The 24,113-nt window shown below is 39.0% G+C and overlaps 1 protein-coding gene and 1 long non-coding RNA gene across 4 annotated transcripts in view; one reads left to right on the top strand and one right to left on the bottom strand.

Annotated features, from left to right (window-relative positions):
• Positions 1-11,446, bottom strand: part of LOC101327326 (peroxisome proliferator-activated receptor gamma) — a 222,901-nt gene extending 211,455 nt beyond the window's left edge. The window contains exon 1 of one of the 3 annotated variants that reach the window (XM_073787718.1): positions 11,293-11,446. The gene's annotated coding sequence lies outside the window, so the exon portion shown is untranslated. Of the gene's footprint in view, positions 1-10,281; positions 10,426-10,527; positions 11,168-11,292 lie in introns of those variants that run through there. The other 2 variants (XM_073787717.1, XM_019944609.3) reach the window with 2 other exon arrangements.
• A 3,667-nt stretch (positions 11,447-15,113) lies between these two features.
• Positions 15,114-23,750, top strand: LOC141275703 (uncharacterized). Its single transcript, XR_012323924.1, has 5 exons — positions 15,114-18,347; positions 19,994-20,128; positions 22,235-22,371; positions 22,700-22,755; positions 23,522-23,750. It is a non-coding gene; the product is annotated as an uncharacterized lncRNA (long non-coding RNA).
• Positions 23,751-24,113: the final 363 nt, after the last annotated feature.

Below are 24,113 nucleotides of genomic sequence, written 5' to 3'. Positions count from 1 at the left end.
TTATTAAAAAACAAAAAAACAAAAAAACAAATACACAGGAATCGTGATATGGCCTGAAGACACAATGATGTCAATACGCTGTGTTCCCATCACTTAATTATTTTCTCAGCTTTCACTGTGTGGTTATTTGCCTGCCTAGTGCTAGCTGCTGGTTCCCCTACCCGGTCTGAAAGGCACCTGTCCCACCATCTATAAGGCCATGTCACCAGGTGGGCAGATTTTGTTTCCCGTATGAGGATATTTGGTGCTGAAAAGCAAGCAGTCATTTGATAAACTTTTATGGATTTTGAATAAACCATGGTCAAATCTGTAAAATTTGAAGGTTTTGGTTACAGCTGCATTGAAATGTACTTTAATAGTCCATGTCTATATATGAAAAAATTAATTCTTTTTAACTTCATATAAATTCCTTCAAAATCTATTTTCCTTATCATTTTTTCCCAAAAGTTTCATGCTGTTCAGGATTTCTCTCTAAGCGGTCAGTAATATATTTTCTGCGAATTTAAAAACAACTGAAATGGTAGTCAGACAACTGGACTGTGAATATAGAAGTTGGAAATAGCTATAATACTTAAATTGACCAAAGGATGGTCATTTGAAATAAGATCTGGGTCTCGCTTTACTCAAATATTATATTCCAGATATGTAAAAGTTCTAAATATGCTTTTAAAGGTAAGTAGCTAACTTTATTTCCCAGGGAAAAAAAGTTGTGTGTTTTTTTTTTCACTCGAATGGGATAGTCCCAGTGAAATTTGTTTTACATTTTTGTTAGGTGTAAATAACTTTTTTTTGTAAATAAAGTTAGGAACTATATTCACTTGGATAGTTAACCATTTAAATATATCCATTTTGAGAATATTATAAAATAAACCCCTCTGCAAAGTGAGTAAGTACCCTATCATTTGGATTTTCAAGAATAGTTAATAGCTTATTAACAAAAGATGCATTCCTACATCTTTTGCTAATAAACTTTACTACTGAGGGAGAAAGTAATATAGTAAATACATTATACATTATGTGTGATACATACTACATACATATAACCTAAAATACGTAATAATAAGAGATTTAGGAAAAATATTCAAGGACACAGGTTTTTCCCTACTTCACACATAACTGAAAGACAGCCACCTGGCTCCAGGCTGGCCTGGCAACGCTGCCGGGTCACAAGGCAGGGATTAGGCTATTGCTTACTCTTAGTCACCATCTCGCCCATTAACATCCTTGTTAAATCTAGATAACAATACTCATGAACGTCAGGAGGGATGTACTTGTCTGTCTTGTTCATTGCTTTATCCTCCTTCTCTAAAACAGCTCTCTGCACAAAGTAGGAGCTCAACAGATTTTGGTTGAAGAAGTTAAGTCTTCATTAAAAAGGAGCTTCTTCTCAGATTTGCTCTGGGGGGGTGGGTATCATCGCCAAGTTTGTGTTACCCACAAATTCTGAGAGCCATAAACTGAGTTTTGTTAGCTGAGGTTTGCCTTGGGCTGTATTGAGAATTAAATCATCAGAAATGGTAGGGGCAGGGGGTTTGGGGGGAAGCGAAAGAAGAGAGAAATATTACTTTAGTATCCCTGATATAAAGTTTCTAAAAAGCTTTTAAAACTTTGTTTTCATTTAGATAAAGACTATTCCAAAGACATCAGACTGATATAAATTTCTCAAAAGAAGTTCCAAAGAAAGTGACAAGAAAAATGTAACCTGTAATCTGGGTCAAAGGCAAAACTACTTAATATTCCCTTTGGGATTTCTAGAACAATGCAACAGAAAAAAGGAAAAATTAATTAATTCAAAGGATATTGCTCTGTGTATGTGTATTGTATATACACACACACACATATATATATATTGCTGTGTATGTGTGTGTTTGTGTGTGTATATATATATATATATATATATCTTTTACAGTGTTCACTCAGAGGTCTGACAAGATTTTGGGAAACCTCTACTCATTTGCTATTTTAAAGCTCTTGTTATTTTAAAAATTATGATCACAAATTACATCAAGGTCTCATAATGACCATTTGTAGTAGAAGTTTACCTTCATGTGCTTCTCCATCAGCTATTTATGGTTATAAGTTCAGTATTCTGTCAAGAGTTAGAAGACAAATAACTCTATCCTGAGGTTATTTAATTTTAGGGGGAAAAACCCCATAATAGATATACATATTTTTTAGAAAAAGACTTAAAAGGGGGGGGAGCTTGAAAATAAAATAGCTCTGGAAACCACTGTTAAAAAAAAGCTTGGTTGTTGGTGTATGCTAAAGATCAAAGAGTGCACAGGCCCAAAGAAATCAACAAAATCAAACCTTATGTATGGCTGAGAAAATTAAGAGGCTGTTACAAAGATGGGATATTTTTTCCACCCAAATACAGGCAAGTCCAGCAGAGTACAGAGAAGCCCAATATATGAAGTAAAATTATGTATGAAATAAAACTGGGTATAATAGCAATGAATTCATGTAGTGTCTCACATTATCGTCGATGGCTTTAAAGGAATAAAAAAGCTAGAGGGGTTCTCAATGTTTAATTTACTTTTTGCTTGATCTTTACTGATCAGCGTCATAGACATACTTAAAAAAAGCAATAAATGTAGGCTTTTAATTATAGACGTAATTTTATATTACTGGCTAAACTTTGGAAAAGAGAAAAATATAAAAACAAAAAGCCCTCCATACCTCACTTTTTTTTTTTTTTTTTTTTTTTTTTTTGTGGTACGCGGGCCTCTCACTGTTGTGGCCTCTCCCGTTGCAGAGCACAGGCTCCGGACGCGCAGGCTCAGCGGCCATGGCTCATGGGCCCAGCCGCTCTGCGGCATGTGGGATCTTCCCGGACCGGGGCACGAACCCGTGTCCCCTGCATCGGCAGGCGGACTCTCAACCACTGCGCCATCAGGGAAGCCCCAATACCTCACTATTTTAATATAACTGTCATAATTTTTGTATAGTCCCTTCCAGACTTTATATATACATGTTTATATAAGGTTGCAATCAATGGTGCACATACATTCTTTATGTTACTTTTTTAAAAATATTTTTCAGGTTTGCTCTAGTTTTCTAATTTGTCATTGATAATTACATAACATTCCACCTAGTGATTACACCATAATCTACTTAACCATTCCCCTGCTGTTGAATAGTTATTTCCAAATATTGGTTCCTATAACAATGTTCGCATGAAGGTCTTTGTGTATGTGGCTTGTCCTATGTCCTACATTTCTTTGGAAAAAAATCTCAGAAGTGAGGGTATAGCAGCAGAGGGTGCAATATATTGCCCAATTGCTTTTTTAGCAGGCGGAACTAAGTGTCAGTGACATCAGCTACACATAAGAGTGCAAGTTTCTTCAATTCCTGAATTACAGAATTTTAGGATTTAAAAAAAACTGTCATCAACAATCGCTAAGACTGACACATTTTCTACTGTTATTAAACTGGAACTGAAGTTTACAAATCCATATCTTGTAAGTCTGTTTAATGTGGGTCCTCTAGGGCCATATCATCCTCAGAGATTTTATAAAATCCAGTCTTTGAACTTGGAGACTCAGGATTCATGGCAACCATTCTAAGGTAAGCGGAACCAGTGATGCTTGGACTAAGATGGGAGCCGGGGAGCCTCTACTGACACAAGCTTATTGAAAACAAGTCTGAGCTTCTCTAAGTAATAAAATGCCAAACCAACAGAGGTAATTTTACAGGATGACCTCAAGAGAGTCTACCAATAGGATAATATGGCAAGGGACTTAACTATAGGCAAAAGTAAGGCCTACTAAAAATAATCCAAATTAACTGCGCAGAGCATTGGGCTCTAGGCTCTCAGATGGGATGCAAGGATCACCTGGAGTGAGAGGTTTCCAAACACTACACATGAGAATCCCCTGAAGGGCTTGTTAAGGGACAGATTACCGGGCCCCATCCCCAGAGACTCTGATTCAGTAGGTCTGGGGTGGGGCCCGAGAATTTGCATTTCTACCAAGTTCCCAGATGACGCTGATGCTGCTGGGCCAAGGACCACACTTTAGATTATTTCTTTATTCTTTTAAAATCATGTATTAAGTGCCTAATAAGTACCATGCTATGTGCTAGAGATACAAAAAGGAATAAAACCAGTTAGTACCTGCTTCAAGAAATTAATACTCTATGTTTTTGTAAACATTGCACTGCTCTAGTCCTAAAAGTCAACAAACTTGGACCTTGTTGAAAACAAAGTTTAAAAATATATTATATTCCCTTTAAATAAAGCCAGGGTATTTCTAATTAGTTCCAAATGCTTTAGGAAAACATGTAGTAATCCTACAATGGCAAATGCCTGAGTGTTTTCTTCACTCTTCTGGATTTTACTAACATATGCAAATAATTTGTTACAGTATCTTCTTCATTTATATATATATACCATTCATGTGTTTGTTCTCTTTCATAACTCCATCCACCATATAAAAAAGAGAAAGATTTTCTATAAGTACTTGTCCTTACACAATCTAAACATTGTTTACAAAACCCAGGTAATTATCAACTGACAGAAAAGAACAACATTGAGTACAGTAAGACTTGGGGATTCTCTGATTTAGATTCAGACTTCAGTAACACCGTGGAAAAGTGAATGACAAGTAAGCAGTATGCTTAGTCATACCCATGAGGGTGGCCTATACTTGTTAAACACTGCCTATCAGCTGATTCACAGAATTAATGAACTTGTTTTTGAGGTGACTGCTAAGCTTCTATTTCTATCAGATACATGTTGGCTTCCCATAACTATTTTTGGCAAAAAAAATAAAAGGCAAAATAAACTAGGTATAAAATTTTGTGATCTGTGGATCTGCCAAAGTATTAGGCATTATTTGTATGTCTTTGGCATATTGTTTATGACATGATTGAAAGACTCCTCTCATTTCAATCTATTAGAAAGCTACTTTAAACGTCTGGAAGAACTCATGAAGAGATTACATAATTTGTTTAACGTCACAGAGAAAAGACATAGCGAGAGGTAATATTCAGATATCTAATTACATGAACCAACAACTAACTCCTGGCCTTAAATCTGATAAGATTTCTTGGATAAACTGACATTTAGCAATGACAATTTGTTTTTCTGAAGGAAAAAAATGGTTCAAGGAAGAATTACAATGCATGTTGATTTTTTTTCTTTTTTTCCCCCCCCCGGCACCACACAGCTTGTGGGATTTTAGTTCCCCAGCCAGGGATCAAACCTGGGCCCACTGGCAGTGAGAGCACAGAGTGCTAACCACTGGACCGCCAGGAAATTCTCGTGTGTTGATTTTTAAGAGAAAAACAAATGCATGTGTGGGACATATTCCTTCCTATCACGGCTATTTCAAGTGGCTATTTTCATATTTGGTTTCATGAAGGTTGGTTTATGGAAAACTGGGGACATGAATCACTTTAATTTTATTTTTCCTTCTCCTGATCCCCTCTTTCAAATTCCAAGTGTGTTTACTATTCCTTAAAAGCCTTGTTTGCAGGTAGCAAGCAAACCAGGAGCTAACCTTTCAAATTTTTGCTGAGGATGTCTTAAAGAATTAACCCTGCTGGAAATATTGGCATTTTGCAAGTGGACTCCAAACTTTCAAAGGACACAGATGGTGTTGGCGGCAAAATGAAGGCCAGTGGGGTGGGGTCAAGGTTAAGGAGTTCTTTCCAGCACCTCATCGTTGCCCCTGGCAGTCTGATAGGTATGTTTCCCCATCGCCTTCACTGTAAAGGAATAGTTGTTACTCCTTAAACACGCAGGATAAGAATATCCTCTTTGCATTCACTTTCCCAGATCCTCTCCTGAAGCAACTTATAGAGCCCAAGAGAGAAACAGTGCAAAGTGGCAACTTTAGAATTTGAAGCTGTCCTAAAAGTCTATGATGTCACCGAGGGGCAGGGTAAATTCTTAGAAACCAACCCTTTCATCCAGGTGTCTGTACAGTTACTGTGCAACCCACACACAGATCTCTTACACTCCCACTCAGGGTATTTCCCTACTTTTCTTCCTCCTATCTACCTTCTCCTTATCTGCGGTAAACTGTGCAGACTTCTCACCCCAGGTCTGCGCTAATCTGAACTCTTCCCAGAAGGTCAGGAAATCTGTCTCAGAGAGGCTTATCCACACATCACAATTCTCCTAGATGAGTCCACAAATTAAAGTGCTCCTTAAAAAATCAGTTAAAACTGGCAATGAATTTATTTTCTAAAAACCAGTGAAGTGGAAGAAAAATGTTTCTTAAACAAGACACTGAAGCAAACTGAACTAAACTACTACAGGATTGAGTGTAAATCCTCCCTGTAAGGTTTTAAATCTCTATTGCAAATGATTCATGGTACATGAATTGATGACTTCATTTCTTTCCTTTACATCTGAGAAATCACAGTAGAGAAAACAATCTCATTGCAGCCCGTCCCTCCAAAGATTTTCAAGTCGAGAATGGCCTGGTCGCTGGAACAGCTGAAGGTATAGCAATGGCTGTGAGAAAGCCAAACTAGAACGTGAAGAGAGTGGAAATGAGGGCTGCTCCCCACTCCCCACCTGCACAGGGGAAGCCACTGAAAACATGGAACACTCATCTACAAGCACTGGCCTAAGCCTTTCTTTGACTTCTGCTCCCCCATCCTTTGAGTTAGGTCCCCACTTGGGCTCTGTAGCTGCATACTCAGGGAACAGGGTGAGGGGTTCAGGCCTGGAACCAAGGCCCTTACTTGCTTGCAAAGGAGACAATAAAATGGATTACTTAACAATCCATAAGGAGAATTTAAAATTTATTATTTGGATGACGCACAGTTAATTATATGCTTTTCCAGTGAGTCCCTACTAGTAAACTGTTGGGTTCCTAGGAGGCAGATTCACTTTTCAAGCCATTAAAAGTCTATTTTTTGGCTGCAGTTTCTTAGAAAGAGCCCCGAGCTTTATGACAAGCACAGCCACTATGTAGTCTTTAAGCTGCGATACTAAAATGTCTTTTGATCTGAAGGATCATAGGCCTCACTAAAAAACACACACATTAAGTATTTACAGGGTGCACCATAAAAATATGTAAAGAATAGAACTTTATCAAATAAAAGCACAGCCTGCACCTTCTAAACGCATTAGACATAGAAACGGACACAAAAGGATATACACTGTGTCTACACAGGACTCACAGAGATATTATCAGTAAAACAAAAATGATTCCTAGGCTGATTTTTGTCTGAAGTCACCAGAGAATAGGAAATACAGTTTTAAGCTGAATAATGATGAAATTTTTCATTTCAGAAACATTTTATAAATCGATCACCACATGGCAAGCATTATCTTCAGTTTATTCTTAACAATAATCTCAAAATTAATACTAGGGTGAACTAAATAGTTGGAAAAGTATTAGCTCAATTAAATTCAGGGCCAAGGTCATATCATTTAAGATACACAGGTTTGCTGATAAAGTCTTAAAGTCATACAAAAAAAAGAGCACAGAACAATAATTGCAATACTTTTCCCATTTCATTGATTAGGAAATGGAGATTTAGAATGGATAAGTGACTTGCCTCACTATAATAATTAAAATGGTTAAAAATGTAAACATTCACATTCTGAATTAAATATTTGTCATTAAAACATAGGTGTGCATTGACTGCTGAAGAAAAATATGAAGAATACATCAACCTGTTTTTTAAAATAAAAAAATAATTTAAGTATATACTATTATCGGGGATAGCTGTTGTCTTAACATCTCCAAAAGTTTTCCCCAAAATACGGTCTATTTTATTTGAGCTGATTTCCTTTCAAGAACCTACTTAAGTACTGTAGGTAAATAAAAATTAAAACATGACATTTTTATTAAATAAGCTTCAAAAGATATGCCATGTAACTCCCCCAAGCCTACCCCTGTATTGTGATACAATACAAACAGTAAACGACAAAGCCGAGGAAGGTTACAAATAATCTTCAATTTGAAAATTTTATCTAGAAGGCTATGAAGCTAACTGAATGTTGATATACTGGGGCTATCTATGCTAGCAAGGTGGTTATTTACAGATCTTACTGTACTTTTGTGGAGTCAAATTAGATCGGTTTCAAAAGACCTTTGTAATAAGCATTTTAAATCGCTGCCCTTTTCGTTGCTTTTAGGCCTTAAGAGAGAAAGGGACAGGGCCTTAAGAGAGGTGAGCTACCCTCATGAGGAGATGTTAGGAAAAATAAGAAAAGCAAGTTAGAAATTCACTTTAACAATTTTGAAGGTGTCAGGGGGCATATGTTTACGCCTATAGACTGGTGACATAACAAGTTTTCTCGATTAGTGATTTAAAAAAAAAATCCTCTACAGCTGATATTTATTTAGTGGAATCCTACGAGACCAAAAAGTTCTTCCGGTATATTTGCCACACCTTATGGCATTATTATGTTTCTAAGTTCAAGTGACAGTGAATTGAGCAGAACACCCACAAATTAGAATGACCAACATTTTCTGTCCTACCCATTGGACATATATAAATCCTAGGAAAGAAGAGAAAGTAATAGACCAGGATATATAAAACATTTGTAAAGTATTATTTTAATATTGTTTTCATGAGTCTCCCGTTATTAAAAACCATTTCACAATTCGAAAACTAAATGAAATGTATTATTAATACCTGTGTATGCTTCCACAGCTGTGCCACTCACACAGCTTTCGAATACAAAATGATCTTGATAATTAGGGTTAGTGGCAAACATCCTTATTTTCAGAGAATTACAGAAGAGAAAAATAAGCATTTGTTTATAGTCATATAACTTACTAAGAGCAATTAGCTGTGATCAGTAATGTATTATTTCTAATGCATAATCCTAAAGTCATACTTTTTTTTCTCTGTATAAATTTTAATACACAGGAACAATACAACTTTAATGTCACAGGGATTTTGGAATTAATATTGTGATTTTTTAAAAACTACAATTTAATGGTTTTTAAAATGTAGTTCTGAAAAATATACAAAGAAACGAACAGTAAGGAAACTAGTCCCTTCAAAGAAAATAGTGTATTTAATTACTAAAAATGCCAATTGCAAAACTATTTTCAAGGTATTCTAAGTTTAATAAAGAATATGACGCTGGTGGATATTTTAGTTTTAATTAAAAAAAGAAATTATATCCTTTTCAATTTAAAAGAATGAAAAAAAAGTGCCCAAAAAACTTAGCCTGGAATTCTCCAAAACTTTATACTTCACTGATGCCATGTTTTCATAGCAGTTATCATAAAAGCAAGAAACAAACTTCTAAACATGAAAAAGTTCTGATTTAAAAATTAAATCACCAGGTTTTTCCCCCCTTCCACTGATTTGCAAAAGATGGAGCAGTCGGTCACTAATTGATTCTAAGACCTTTAAATTTAAGATATAATCATCGGCAAGTGAAGTGTCAAATATCATTATAATTTAAATAAAGGAGAATGATGAGAAGTTCACATTAAGACAAAAATGGATGCTTCTGTAACCAATCTCACTTTTTAGCTAACAGCATTCATTTTACAATTTTGTATATTAAAGAATACTATGGTGCCGTACAAACTTCAGAGTGAATCTGATTGAAAACAGACAACACAAAAATTGTTTTCAAACTTGAAAAAGATCTTTGGAAATATCACTGCAAAAGCTAACTGGTAGCATCTCTGAGTATTTTCTACAGAACTTTCATAGGAGTGGAAGGTATTTCTTTAGAAAGAAGCTGCAATGAGTGTCTATGTCAGTCTCTATTCCAAAAGGGTTTTCTAAATCATCTAGACCATCAGGAGGTCCTGTTTTCAGTCAGCGATTGATCACTTAGCTATGAACAAGAAGACTGCCACCGAATACCTGGGATCTGACAAGAACTGCCCAGCTCCTTCTAAAGGGTGTCAGTCATTGCTCTCTCAGTAACTCCAGTTACAATTTGTTTCATGAATAATAAAAAGTTAACATGAAAATAATGTACTTTAAAATCGAGTTTTTCATACAACTCAGTCATCTTGCCTGGTTTTGTTTTCAGATGATGATCTATACAAATTAATTTTACATTTTGACCCCAATTTTGAAAGGAAAAGAAGAAAACTTCAGCTTCTTCATGACAGACCAGTTTTTTTTTTTTTTTACTTTATGCTTCTTAAAATAATTGACACTATTTTCCCAACCATTATTCTCAGACCCAAGTGAATTAAATTCTCGCGGTAAAACAAGAACACAACAAAATAGTAACGATATAATATCATCACCACGATCATCATGATCATCATCTTGCAAATTTGGTACGCATCACCAACACATTTCAACAAAGTGCAGTTACAGAAGCCGACTCACCTAAGCAATGGGAGTTAAGAATTTAGAAACGCAGCCTTCTGATCACCAGCAGAGGTAAAGGCCCCTTCTTTACCTAACAAGTGACCTTATATAAAACCAGCAGATAGGTTACTCCCAGTTTCTGCCTCCTTACCTCAGGCTCCTCCCCAAATACCGAGACAGAAAGTACCACAAATACACACCCACTTTCCACCCCTTACACGGAGGGACCAGAGACTTCGGTTTAGCTGCCCTACCTCCACCTACCCCAGTCAGGCTCCGAAGAGCAGGAGTCGAGCCTGGCACGTGGAGGAACCAAGGCGCCGGCAGGCCATCTTCCCGACCACTGCGGGGGTGGGAGGGGGCCGCGCTCTCCATCCCCTGCCCTCCGGCAAGCCAGCCCCCATCCCCGGCCCTTCCACTCGGCTCACCGCCAGCAAAGTGCTTAAGGGCACCTAGGCTGGGTGACCCCCAAGTGCGCCCCTAACTTAACTGTCACCACGACCCCGCAATGGTCACTGTCTGGGTGCTGGAGCCGGACTCCGTCGCCGCGGGACGCACCCGCACGGGATCCCGTGCCCGGCCCCGAAGTACCCCGGGAGCAGCTCTCGGACCCTGCGCACTTTCGCCGGGGCTCGAAGACCCAGGTTCTCTCAGACCCCCGGTCAGGCGCGCGCCGAAGGGCCCGTCACGGCCGCGCGGAGCGCACGGGCTTGCGTCGCCGGCGCGGACCGCCGCTCTCCCCCGCGCGCCCGGCGCGCAGCCCGTGCCCTCCGCCGCCTGTGTATTAGCCCTGCGCCGGGACGTCTCCTCAGGGCGCGACCCTCGGCCGGGACCTGTCAGCCCCGGTGCCCTCGGACCACGACCCGTCCGCCCGGGGCCCCTCCGTCCCAGAGCCCGTCGGCCCCTGCCCCCCGGAGCGCGCCTCAGCGCGGGTCCCTCCGGGGCCCCGCGCCCCTCAGCGAACCCCTCCGTCCACAGGCCCTCGCCCGGCGCCGCTGCCCCGACCGCCCCTGGCAGCCCGACCCTGACCTGCGGCGGTAGCCTAGCGGTCCGCTCCGGTGTCCCGGTGGCCGACCCAGCGCCCTAGGCGGCGGCGGCTCCGGCTCGGGCTCCGAGTGCGGTCGGCCCCGCCTGCAGCCGCTGAGCCAGGCCGGGCCGGGGGCGGGCGGGGGCGGGGGCGCGGGGCGGGCGTGTGGGGGGGCGCTCGAGGGGGAGGGGAGCGGCCGGGGCGCCGCCGCCCCGCGCACAGTAGGACTCCTGCTCGCCGCGCCCACCTTCCCTGGAGCCCCTACTCTGCGCCCGGCCTTGCTTGTTCCTCACAGCCGCCGCTGGGAGGCGACCCAGAAATGGTCCCATTTTCCCTGAGGAGGGACCGGCCGGAGCCCAGGAAGATGCCCACGGTCACGTCGGGGAGAGCCGAGGTGTGGAGTTCCGGAGCTGCCCTCCCTCTCCAGGCCCGCGGGTCTCGCCTTCGCAGTGGTCTGCGGGTGTTTTGTTTTGTTTTTTTCTTTTCCTCAAGTTCTTTTCGATGACATTCTTAAAAAAAAAAAAAAAAAAAGAAAAAAGAGCATATTTAGGAGCACCTGGTTTTTATCCCATACGCAATGGCGCTGCACACTCTGCTCCCCCCGCTTTCGCATTTGTACTTCCCACTGGTATTCATTATTTACTTAGAGCGACAAAGTTTTAATTGCAAAAATTTAAAGTATTCATTAACCTCTGACAGAATTTTTAAACTTCTTCAGCAGTGTTTTTTACGCTGAGGGACCCGGACACATGGTGCGGGGCTGGGGCGGGACGCGGGGCATGGGAATCTTAAGTTTGCAGTTTGAGGAGCAGTTTGGGGTCGAGCTTCCTCGTGCATGGACCAGGTGGACTCTGGGCAGCTTCATTTCCTGCCGCTCCCTTTATCGTGACCCGTCCAAAGGGGGTTGATAGATGTCCAGCCAGAAAGCCTCCTAGTCTTCTGGACTTGAGGGCTGACTTTCCTTACCTTTTTCCAATCCCATTTACTGAACATCCTGTTCTGGGCCTGGCCGTCCTTGGGGAGCAAAGGTGCATAAAAATTGTGATTTTAAGCAGCTTATCAATTACTTGCCCAGGATTACTTGCTCCAGTCCTTTAGCGTCTTAATTGGTTGGGGATGGCTAGTTCTTTTTCCTCTAGGGCAGCTGGTCCTTGTTTGCAGTTTAAAGTAAAACATTATGAGGATGGTTATCACCTCGGAGAAGGTTCAGAGCTTAATTCAATAGATTCATGCTCTCCACCTGTCCCATAAAATAGGAAGTTAAGAGCCACAGCTGAATAGGGACTTCAAAGAGGACCACTTTATTTATCACTGAAAAACACCATTTCCTTGCCTGCCGTTTAGGTAGTCAGATTGACACGGCTCAGCATTCTACACTCCAGCATAGAAGTGCTGCATGCATCCCTTCTTTTTTTAAAAAAAATTTATTTATTTATTTATTTTTGGCCACGTTGGTTCTTCACTGCTGCGCGTGGGCTTTCTCTAGTTGCGGTGAGCAGGGGCCACTCTTCCTTGCAATGCGTGAGATTCTCATCGCGGTGGCTTCTCTTGTTGCGGAGCTCGCGCTCTAGGTGCGTGGGCTCAGTAGCTGTGGCTCGCGGGCTCCAGAGTGCAGGCTCAGTAGTTGTGGCGCACGGCTTTAGCTGCTCCACGGCATGTGGTATTTTCCCAGACCAGGGCTCAAACCCATGTCCCCTGCATTGGCAGCCAGGGAAGTCCCTAAATACCGTACACTTTAAATGTACAATCCAATGATTTTTAGTTTGACAGAGTTTTCTCCCCCACTTTTATTGAGAAATAATTGACATATATCACTGTATAAGTTTAAAGTGTACAGCATGATGGTTTGATTTACATAAATTGTGAAATGATTACCACAATACGTTTAGTTAACATTCATCATCTCTTATAGATACAATAAAAAGAAAAGAAAAAAATTTTTTCTCCTTGTGATGAGAACTCTTAGGCTTTAATCCTTAATGCCTTTCCTATATATCATACAGCAGTGTTAACCATAGTTATCATGTTGTCTATTACATCTCTAGTACTAAATTATTTTTCTTCCAGTTTTATTGAGATATAATTGACATACAGCACTGTATAACTTTAAGGTGTACCGTATAAATGATTTGACTTACATGCATCATGAAATGATTATCACAATAAGTTTAGTGAATATCTATCATCTCTAGTACTAAATTATTTTATAACTGGTAGTTTGTACCTTTTGACCACCCTCCTTTAATTCTCCCTGCTCCCACCTCTGGTGGCCACAAATTTATAGGTCTAGCTCTTACATTTAGGTCTATGATCTATTTTGAGTTAAATTTTGTGTATGGTGTGAGGTAGGGCCAATCTGTTTTTCGTGGAGAAATACTCATAATTCAACAATATTGACTAAGTGGAATCTCACCACAGTGAGCTTATAACTGGTACAACATTTTAGAGTTGATCTGAATAGTTTCTAAACTTTCTTCCAGATTAAAAAAAAAAGCGATTTTCTACTATACATAAAATAGGTAAACAACAAGGACCTACTATATAGCACAGGGAACTATACTCAATATCTTGTAACCTATAATGGAAAAGAATCTGAAAAAGAACATATAAATGTATAACCGAGTCACTTTGCTATACACTTGAAACTAACACAACAGTGTAAACTAACTAACAATAAAAATTGTCATTTTAAAAAGTGATCTATAGTTAGTAAAGCCTAAAAATGTAAGAAGTTAAGCAATAGAAATAGAAATAGCATAAATCTATTTTTTAAACTACTGGTCTTGATTTATTAGTGGATTATGAAATCAGTTTACTGGGTCATAACCAATTTTTTTTATAAGTCAAATAATACAGAACACAAGAGAACAGAAACTATCAGAATTCTTCCCCTAAAGTGTTGCTTCATAACTTTTGTGTTATGTGTGTGCGTGTGTATGTATTTGTATGTACCAGGAGTTGGTGTAAAATGTATTTCTTACTGTGGGGCCACATTTTCAAAAGCTGGAGAAACACTGTATAAACTATAATGCAGAATTCTTTCATTCCACAAACATTTACTGAGTGCTTATTTTGTGCCAGGCCCTCTGCTAAGTCCTGGGGACAATATGATAAATAGCACATGGTCTCCACCCTGCAACAGTGCACACATGCAGTTCCATCCACATTTAGCTTCTAGAGATGAAAGATTGTGCCTTGGTTCACTTTTCCCCAACCACAAGGGCTTCTTCCAAATATTGAGGTTTGGTCCTGAGGCACTTATTTTTCTGCAGTTAATGCTCAGTTGTTAATCTCATTTGAGATTTGCAGACATATTTGCTTTTCTTCCAACTAGGGGAACTTTGTTCCCAGGTTCATAATTGCATACTCTGTTTATTATACTGGGAAGGAAGTACAGGTCTAGTAGTGGGAGTTGGCCTTAACTGAATTGATTCCCAGTTTACTCCAACTACACTTAAACTACCCCTACTGACGGACCTCAGGTATTTTTAAACACTGGTATATTATTTTTAAAGGGAAACATTTTAAATCATGACAAAAATTTTATTTTCAAGGCATTCAGCAAAACAGCATTGGCATCAATAGTGAATGACATGTAACCATTTACCAGATTGAGTTTAGGAAAATTAATGTGCTGTATTTCCAGTCATCCAGTGGGGGCTGGGGGAGGGTCACTTATTTACAGCAGCTGTGCGCAGTCATGGCTCTGACATTTGCTCCTCTAACTGAGATACCATTTCTCAGTCTCTAGATACCATAAATTCTCAGGAGATTTAGATGCTCTTAATTTAAAATTAAAAAGAAAATGATAGCCAGTTCAACATGTTGGACAGGTTAAGTGCGCACGCACACACACACACACACACACGCACACACACACACACACACACACACACACACACACACACACATCTACTTTGTGAATGACTCTGTTGTGTTCCCACATATGATTTTTAAGTCTAGTTATGAAATTTTACCTGCAATCTCCCAATTTTACTTTGAATTTTATTAAGGTCCTTTTCTCCTACTCTTGCTTTTCTGTCTTATCTTGCCCTTCACCAAATGACTTGCCCATTTTTATAAGGTCTTAAGTACCAAAGCCAGACTTGTAACCCATTTCTTCTGATTTCCAATTGCCTGATCCTTTCACTGTACACCTCTGCTTAACTTACATTCTCTTTCTGTTTTGAGTGATTGCCTATAAAAAAAGAATTTTTGCTGGAATATTTTAATAAATACTTGATTATATACAAATCATTAGGTTATGATATGATACAGCTATGTATTGGTTCAAAATAAAAAACATGGAAGATATACGCCAATTCATATTTTATTTTCTCTTAATACCCCAATTTAGAGCTTTCTTTTAGATAATTTGAAAGAACTGAAAGAGACATAATTTTAAGGCCATTTCTTCAGTGATATGCTTTTCTTTAATATTGAATGAGATGACTCCTATTTTCAAAATATTTTATTTCTCATAATCTGTAAGCACCTATGAAATTAATAATAATATCTAATTCCAAGGAAATTCCATTTGGTAATTTCAATAGTTTTGAATTAGACTATTTAAATTTTAAAGTTTTAATGGTTTGAAAATATCTTTTAAAGGTTCAAAAATACTTTTGATATTCAGGAAATTTAAAAAAGAGGTTTTTGCCCTGCTTTATCAGTTTTTCTTCACTTTTTCCCTCAGAAATTGATGTATTTTGCATATCAGATTGGCTTGTAAGTATCAAGAGGTAGGAGGTAGCTATTAGGAAGAAGAGAATGCCTGCCAGAGTTTTCAGTTCAGGAAAATTGTCCTACCTTCTATCTGTCTTTTCTTTTCAAGAGTTTGGTTTTAATTAAGCACTGATAGAATGGAAAGAGCCCTGATTTTTATCTCTGCTTATTGTGACCTTGAGCAGGAGACTCACCCTCTCTTAGGCTTAGTTCTCTCATCTATAAAATGGAAATATAGTCTCATAATCTCATCAGTGAGATAACATGAGAAAATGCCAAGTCAGGCTCCTAGTAGGAACTCAATAAATGTTGTTTATCAACTATGTGAAAGCAATGAGAATATTTTTTTTCTGAAAGTTACTCACTAATGTATTAAAACACAGTTTGGATGCTAAATTGAGGGTTTTTTTTCATATATGTGTCCTATTTAGTCATCAATCTACATGGATATGCTACTCTCTTTCTTGTAAGTAAAAAGTCACTAGTCAAATAAGTAGATTTTGAAATAGCTATGAACCCCAGATATCTGTATGAGAATGGTTTTCTCATGGTATGCATGTGAACTTATGGGTCCTAGGCTTTGTCACATAAAACTAAAACAAAAACAAAAAACAAAACAAAACCTTTGTGTGATGAAAAACATTAGACAAATATAGAAGTAGAGAGAATAGTGTAATGAATACCCCCTGTACCCATAACCCGGGTTCAGCCTATGGCCATGGCTATGGCTTCAGTCTATGGCTAATACTGTTTCATCTATACCTTCACCTGCCTCCCTCTTCTGCATAATTCTGTAAATCCCCCAAATGAATTTCATCATAAAAAATTCAAACTGGTTTAAAATGTTGTCCTTAAGTCTTCTGTTTAAAAGTTGTTCAAGCAATTTGTCCTAGATTTTGGATTTATCAGAAAAGTCTCTGCTGAAATTTTCTCAACTCTTAACGTCTATCGTGGGCGAGTTGTAAAACGCGTTCACTGCTCAGAGGACCACCGTCTGCACACTCCAGAGTTTAGCGACCTAAGGACATAAATGCCGTGTCCAGGCTGAGTAATGGGCAAGGAGCTTGGATCCGGGGAAAGGCAGTTATGGTACTTCAGTTGCTAACAGCAACAAAACCTCCAAAACAAAAAACAAAAAACCCCAACGCTTGTGTGCCCATGAAGTGTCTATCTTCCCTTACTAAGATGTAAGCACCTTGACAGCAGAAGCCATGGCTTATTGATCTTTTTACACCCACGACCTGTTGCCCTACAAGGCCTGAAACCAAATAAGTGGACAATCAATGTTTGTTGAATGATTGATTGCCAAGTGTTTAACTTGCAACCCAAGCCTACTATTAAGTAAATAATTCAAATGTCAGTTCATCAAGAGGTCCTCCATCACTATTGTTCTTTATTCTCTTAACAGTTTTATTTTTCTTCCTACCACTTATCACTACCTGAAATTATATTTTAAACTTTTATTTATTTACTGTTTCTCTCCCCACACTAGAATGTGAACTCCATGAAGGCAGCATTTTTTTTTTAAAGTCTTTATAATTTTAGAACAGCCTTAGGTTCACAGCAAAATTAAGAGGAAGGTACAGAGATTTCCCATACGGCCCGTAAGGCAGAGATTTTTTTACTTGCTATTGTAGCCCTGGATGATGGTATGCCTAACATATGGCGTACATTTTTATTATTGAAAAAATAGTAATGCCATAAATTCAGTCACCTTTACAGGTTGTATTTTCATCCTTCATGATGTCTACAAAGTTGACGAATATCGTTTATGTAAATTCTCAGGCTCAGCTACTGACCTGAGCCTTACTTACATAGCCACAAGCCTTTCCATTTTTATGAACATAATTTTATTTTGAATATTTGGACCCATGCGCCAACTTTGCTCTTGATACAAGGAACTGCTACTATTGATACACAATTTCTCTTTTGAGCAGACTGAGGACAGGGAAGTTTGAGCAGAAGGCTGAGGAACTGGGCTTTCTATTAGAGTGATGTCAGCTATTCTGTTTCCACGGTGATATTCCAGTAATATAATTTCCTTTATTGCTTTTTACAGAAGAGGTTTTCAGGAACGCAGGTGCCTACTTCTGAAATGCCTTAAGGTAGAAGGATGCGAACTAAGATAGCAACAGACTTCTTGCTGCCCTGGCCATCCCCACAGCTCTCTCGCCAGTCTCTAGCTGGCCAGCCCTGGCACTGACACCTAAAGGAGCATTTTTCATGCATCCAAGACAGGAAATTTGGAGCCAGTTTCTGGGGATGACACTTTGGCCCGGTGTAGACTTCTTCCTTCTGTTTTGCATTTTACTGCGTTTTAAATAAGTAACGGGTAGGTTGATCATGAATTGTATTTATATGTTTAGAAACTTCTGTACACTAGTGGGAGGAGGTACGGAGAGAGTTGGGAGGTGTGTATGCTTTACCAAGGGGCTTTGCTTATTGACATTATGTCTGGCAGCCACTCTTCCTACCACTGTAACATGGATACATGGATATTTTTTCCTCCCCAAAGTATTTTTCTGATTTTGATCTCCTATAATTATCCATTTATTCTCACAGTAAAATTTCAGTAGATCAATTCTTTTAGGTCAATTTCTGCATACCTTCACCTAGGATGCAGAATTTTTTAAAAATTATTTTATTCCTGTGGTAGTAAGAAGTTGATTCTTCCATGTACAGGGCTTTAAAAAGATAAATTTAGTTGACGTCTTTAACTGTTTTCCTGCCAAACGGAATTGCAGTGACCTAGATGATTTGCATAATTTATTAATGACAGAAATCAAATTATTAGCATTTAGTTTAGTTTAGTCTGGTTCTACAGAACAAAAGTCTCACTATAATTTTTCAATTATTATATTTAATCCTAAAATATCACTAGACATTCCCCCACCCCCAATTTTTAAATCTACGTATCATGTAGCATGTTTAAAGAGGCAATGTTGTATAAAACAAATAAAACATTTACAAACCACAAAATTAATAACAATTGTAATATAGGGGCAACAAAAGTCAGTACAACCAAATAATGGAAGGATACTTAAATCTAAGAGGAAAAACAAAAACAAAATAGAAAATAAAAAGAAATCACAGGGACTTCCCTGGTGGCGCAGTGGTTGAGAGTCCGCCTGCCAATGCAGGGAACACGGGTTCGTGCCCCGGTCCAGGAAGATCCCACATGCTGCAGAGCGGCTGGTCCCGTGAGCCATGGCCACTGAGCCTGCGCGTCCGGAGCCTGTGCTCCGCAACACAGTGAGAGGCCCGCATACGGCAAAAAAAAAAAGAAATCACAGCCTTGGACTTTTATGTAAATTGTGACTTTTTTCTTTTTAATTATTTAAAAAGTTATACAAGTGATATAAGCTTCTTGTAAAAAGTCAAGCCACTTGTATACCAATATTCATAGGAGTACTGTTCATAGTAGCCAAAAAGTGGAAACCATCTAAACGTCTATCCATTGATGAATGCATAAACAGAATGTGGTCTATCTATACAATGGAATATTATTAAGCCATTAAAAGGAATGATGTGCTGATAATACTACAACAAGTATAAGCCTCAAAAGCATTATGCTAAGTGAAAAGTCAGTCGCAGAAGACCTCATATTGCATGATTCCATTTATGTGAAACGTCCAGAATAGGCAAGTCCATAGTGACAGAAAGATGATTAGAAGTTGCCAGGGGATTGGGGCTGTGGGGAGAAAATCGGGAATGATTATTAATGAGTACAGTTTCTTTGGGGGGTGATGAAATGTTCCCGTTAGACAGTGCTGACAGTTGCACAACTTTGTTAAATATACTAAAACCTACTGAATTGTACGTTTAAAAGGGTGAATTTTTACAGTATGTGGATTATATCTCAACTAAAAAAATGGAGAAAAAGATGATTATTTATATGCTTCCCTTACCAAATAGCAACCAGCATGTTTTTTTCTTTTCTCCAGCCACCTACCTCATTTTGTCATTCTCTCCTTCCAGGGCTGCAGCAGACTGCTGTGCAGGTTATAACTCTGCCCCAAAGGGCTAGCCAAGTGGACAGAGAGGGTCTGAAGTCCTAGCCATGCACTCATTCTACCTGAAAGAAGAGGTGTCTTTCTGCTAATTCACACAAAGGTGACTTATAGACTAACAGTGGCCTTAACCATTTGCCTGGGCTTTTGGAGTAGGGACAGTTGGTAAATATATGTGCTTAGTTTGCTATCTTGGATTAAAAGTCAAGCATTTCATAAGTCAGAAAAAGAAAGACAAATACCATATGATATCACTTATATGTGGAATCTAAAATATGGCACAAATGAACCTATCTATGAAACAGAAACAGACTCTCAGACATAGAGAACAGACCTGTGGTTGCCAAGGGGGAGGGGGTTGGGGGAGGGATGGAGTGGGAGGTTGGGATTAGCAGATGTAAGCTTTTATATATAAAATGGATAAACAACAATGTCCTACTGTATAGCACAGAAATCTATATTCAATATCCTATGATAAATCATAATGGAAAAGAGTATTTTTAAAAGAATGTATATATATGTGTGTAACCAAATCTCTTTGCTGTACAGCAGAAATTAATACAACATTGTAAATCAACTATACTTCAATAAAATAATTGATAAAATTAAAAAAAAAAGTCAAGCACTTCATTTTACTCTAATACTATAGTGGATTATTTTCCAGACGAGAACACTCTTTGGCCCTCTCTTTGCACATTGGGTTGAAACTTCTCTGATTAAGCTTAAGAAGTACATTTCTAGTTTAAATGTTGTCATACAGTTCCTTTAAACTTGCCTTTTTTGTTTAAAAAGGAATTGGTGTATTGTTCAACTTTACATTATGGTCCTCCAATACAGTTTTTATGTTTGACACCACCACTACTAAGAGGATTTCCTGATACTTACTTGTTCTAACAATGCAACTTTTCTGACGGCATTCTTGTATAGATTTCAAAAGAGCTCAAATAATAGTATTTTCTACACTAAATTTAATCAGTGAGTCAACACACATTTATTGAATTATTATTATGTTCAAAATAACATTCTATTCCAAACAGGAAGAACCCCCAAATCCTGGTACTTTACATGCAAAGTACTTATGTGCTTGGCATATAGTAGGTACTCAATAAATATCAGTAAATGAATCAATGAATAAGAGCAATTTTGTTTATTTGTGATACCTAAAGATTAGACACTTTGACAAATAACCATAGAATTTAATAGGTCCTTAATTCTACCATTAGAGAAAGAAGAGAAGCTGATGTAAAAAATGTGATATAATTAGTGACTACTTCTAAAATAAATCCCACAACTCTGGCAAACTAACAATTATTTTAGTGTTAAGTATTTGTAGCTGCTAATTTTCGTCAGCAATTTTTTGTCTACTTTGCCAGTTTGTTAGTTTATGAAAGAGTATTTACTGCTAACTTCCATGATTACTCAAAGTGTTTCCATATAGAAAATAGATAACCAGCGGTTCTCAAATCTGGCTGCACATCAAACACTTAATGTTTCTGTTTTGTGCTTCTTTGTTTGTTTCCAATCCTAAAAAGGTGGAATCCAAGATTTCACCTGGTTGAGCTCGTGGATGATATTTTAAGTTTTATTTTTATCTACACAAATTGTACGTGAACAAAATTTTCTTAAAAAAAGTGTAAAGATTTCAGGACTTGCCTGGTGGTGCAGTGGTTAAGAACCTGCCTGCCAATGCAGGGGACACAGGTTCAAGCCCTGGTCCGGGAAGATCCCATATGCGGCGGAGCAACTAAGCCTGTGCACCACAACTACTGAGCCTGCGCTCTAGAGCCCGCGAGCCACAACTACTGAGCCCGCGTGCCACAACTACTGAAGCCCGCACGCCCAGAACTCGTGCTCCGCAACAAGAGAAGCCACTGCAATAAGAAGCCTGCGCACCGCAACTAAGAGTAGCCCCTGCTCGCTGCAAGTGGAGAAAGCCCACAGGCACCAATGAAGACCCAACGCAGCCAAAAATAAATAAATTAATTAATTTTTTTAACAGTGGAAAGATTTCAAATAATGCCAAATTCTCATCATCATTCCCGGTCTTGGTTCTTTCTCTCCTTCCCTGACGCAGGTGTACTTCTTACGCACATTAAAATTTGGAAACCATTGCTATAATGAACAGGTCAGTAGTAATAAACTGAAAATTGTGTTAGAACTCAAATATGAGGCCAGATTTTTAATGTTTTCTCTGTTGTGTGAATTACAGAGTCCAAGTCCCAATCAAGATAGAATTACCTCTTCAAGTATTTGAGGGCCATCATTTAAGATGATTTCTTACCGAAAGAATCTCTTCCGTCTTACGAAAATAAAAAAAAAAAATTTCAATTACCCTCAGTAAGAAATGTAAGCAATGGAAATAGTAAACATATTCAGTATATGGGGAAAACAGTTGGTATTCAGTAAACACCAAGTAATTTATTGACTTGGCAAGGCTCCCTTGAACTTTAGTATATAGTTAACTCTTACTTATCTAGGAACAGATTTACCAGTTTGTAAGCTGTAATGTCATCGAGCTTCTCCCCATCATTTTGCTAAATTCTAGGCTGTTTTACAGTGTGCCTGAGATAGCAGAAGAATTAACCAAGCTGAACGGAGCAGGGGGAGGGGAGGCTGGTGTAGGTTCACTGTCAAATACACTGTGTTAGCTGAAAGACAAAAATTCTGCTTTTAGGGAGCTCACTGTCCTGTAGAGGAGGCAGACAAGCTAAAGAAAATTAGAACACAACGGTAAGTGCAATGAAAGAGGTGTTATATAGTGCTGGGGGGTACATAGAGAGGGGAGGAATCTAACTCAGGTTGGAGAGGGGAGTAGTAAATGGGAAGGCTCCCCATAGATGTAATACCTGACCTTAATCTTGAAGGATGAGTATGATGCAGCCGTACAAAAACATTTAGAAGGTAGAGTACAAGACCTTTTAAAAAAAAGATTTGCTCCAACTTGAGCAATTGATGGGGTGCGTTTGGGACATGCTGAGTTTTCGGTGTTTGTTGGTGGGGGCGGGTATCCAAGTGAAGATGTCCATGGACGATAGGCTCCCCACTCCTGTAACTTTGGAAGGGAATCTGAAATGGAAATACAACGTGGAGTTGTCAGCGTACACTAGCCAATGAAGCCTTTGATGTGAAAGGACTGCCAGGGAGAACAAGAAGAGGAGGCTGAGGAGAAATCTCTGAGAAATCTCTGCAGAACATGAGCTTGTTAAGGGATAGAGGGAATCTGAGAAGGAGCAGCTGGAGAGGTGGAAAAAAGAAAATTGAGAACTGCCTGGTACAATGAAGGTCAAAGGAAGGAGCAGACAGTACTCAGAGGGCACAGAGATGTCAGTTAAGATGGGCCTGGTGACTTGGGTGAAAGAGGAGAGGGAGGTAGAAGCCCGTGTCGGTCAGGAACATTTACTGAGCAACTACTATGTGCCTGGTATTGTAAGGTATCGTGCTGTTTAACCTTCACCACAGCTCTCTGAGGTATTAACGCATCATCCTCATATTACAGATGAGTACATGGAGGCACTGAAAGGCCTTGACCAGAGTCATACAACTAGCCTGCAACAGATGAAAGGTAACTCAGCTCTACCTAACTCCGGGGTCTAGCCTCTCAGCTACTGCTGGTTACCAGTGGTGGTGAAAAAGTGGAGATAATGAATGTAGACGGCTCTTTTGAGATGTTTGTGAAGGGAAGAGGGTTGATTTTACAAAGGAGAAGCTGAGTCTAAACAAGGTGGTTTTTATTTCTGTTTTTTAAGGTGACAGAGGTTTGCACATGATGATAAGCTGAGGAGAAAGAGCTAGTGAAAAGAAAGAAGCGGAAGTCTCCAGAATGAAGGGGTTGATGCATTTCTAGCCAGACTTCTATTTCTGTGGCTAGATCAGAACAGATCTGGGGAAAACAAACAAACAAACAAACAAACAAACATATCTGGAAAGAGGCTCTCAGCTTGAATAACTGAAGCTATTTGGTACTATATCAGTATGTTTTACGAAAGAAATCACCTGCAATAAGTGTCCATCCAGATTTTTCTCACTTTGGAATCCATTAATATAATTAATATAATTCATGATGAAGTAGACTGAATTTCTTATTTCAC

This window comes from Tursiops truncatus, chromosome 10, assembly GCF_011762595.2.
Source record: "Tursiops truncatus isolate mTurTru1 chromosome 10, mTurTru1.mat.Y, whole genome shotgun sequence".
Classification (NCBI taxonomy): domain Eukaryota; kingdom Metazoa; phylum Chordata; class Mammalia; order Artiodactyla; family Delphinidae; genus Tursiops; species Tursiops truncatus.
Note: the sequence above shows the minus strand (reverse complement) of the source record. Positions and strands in the feature narration are given on the sequence as shown.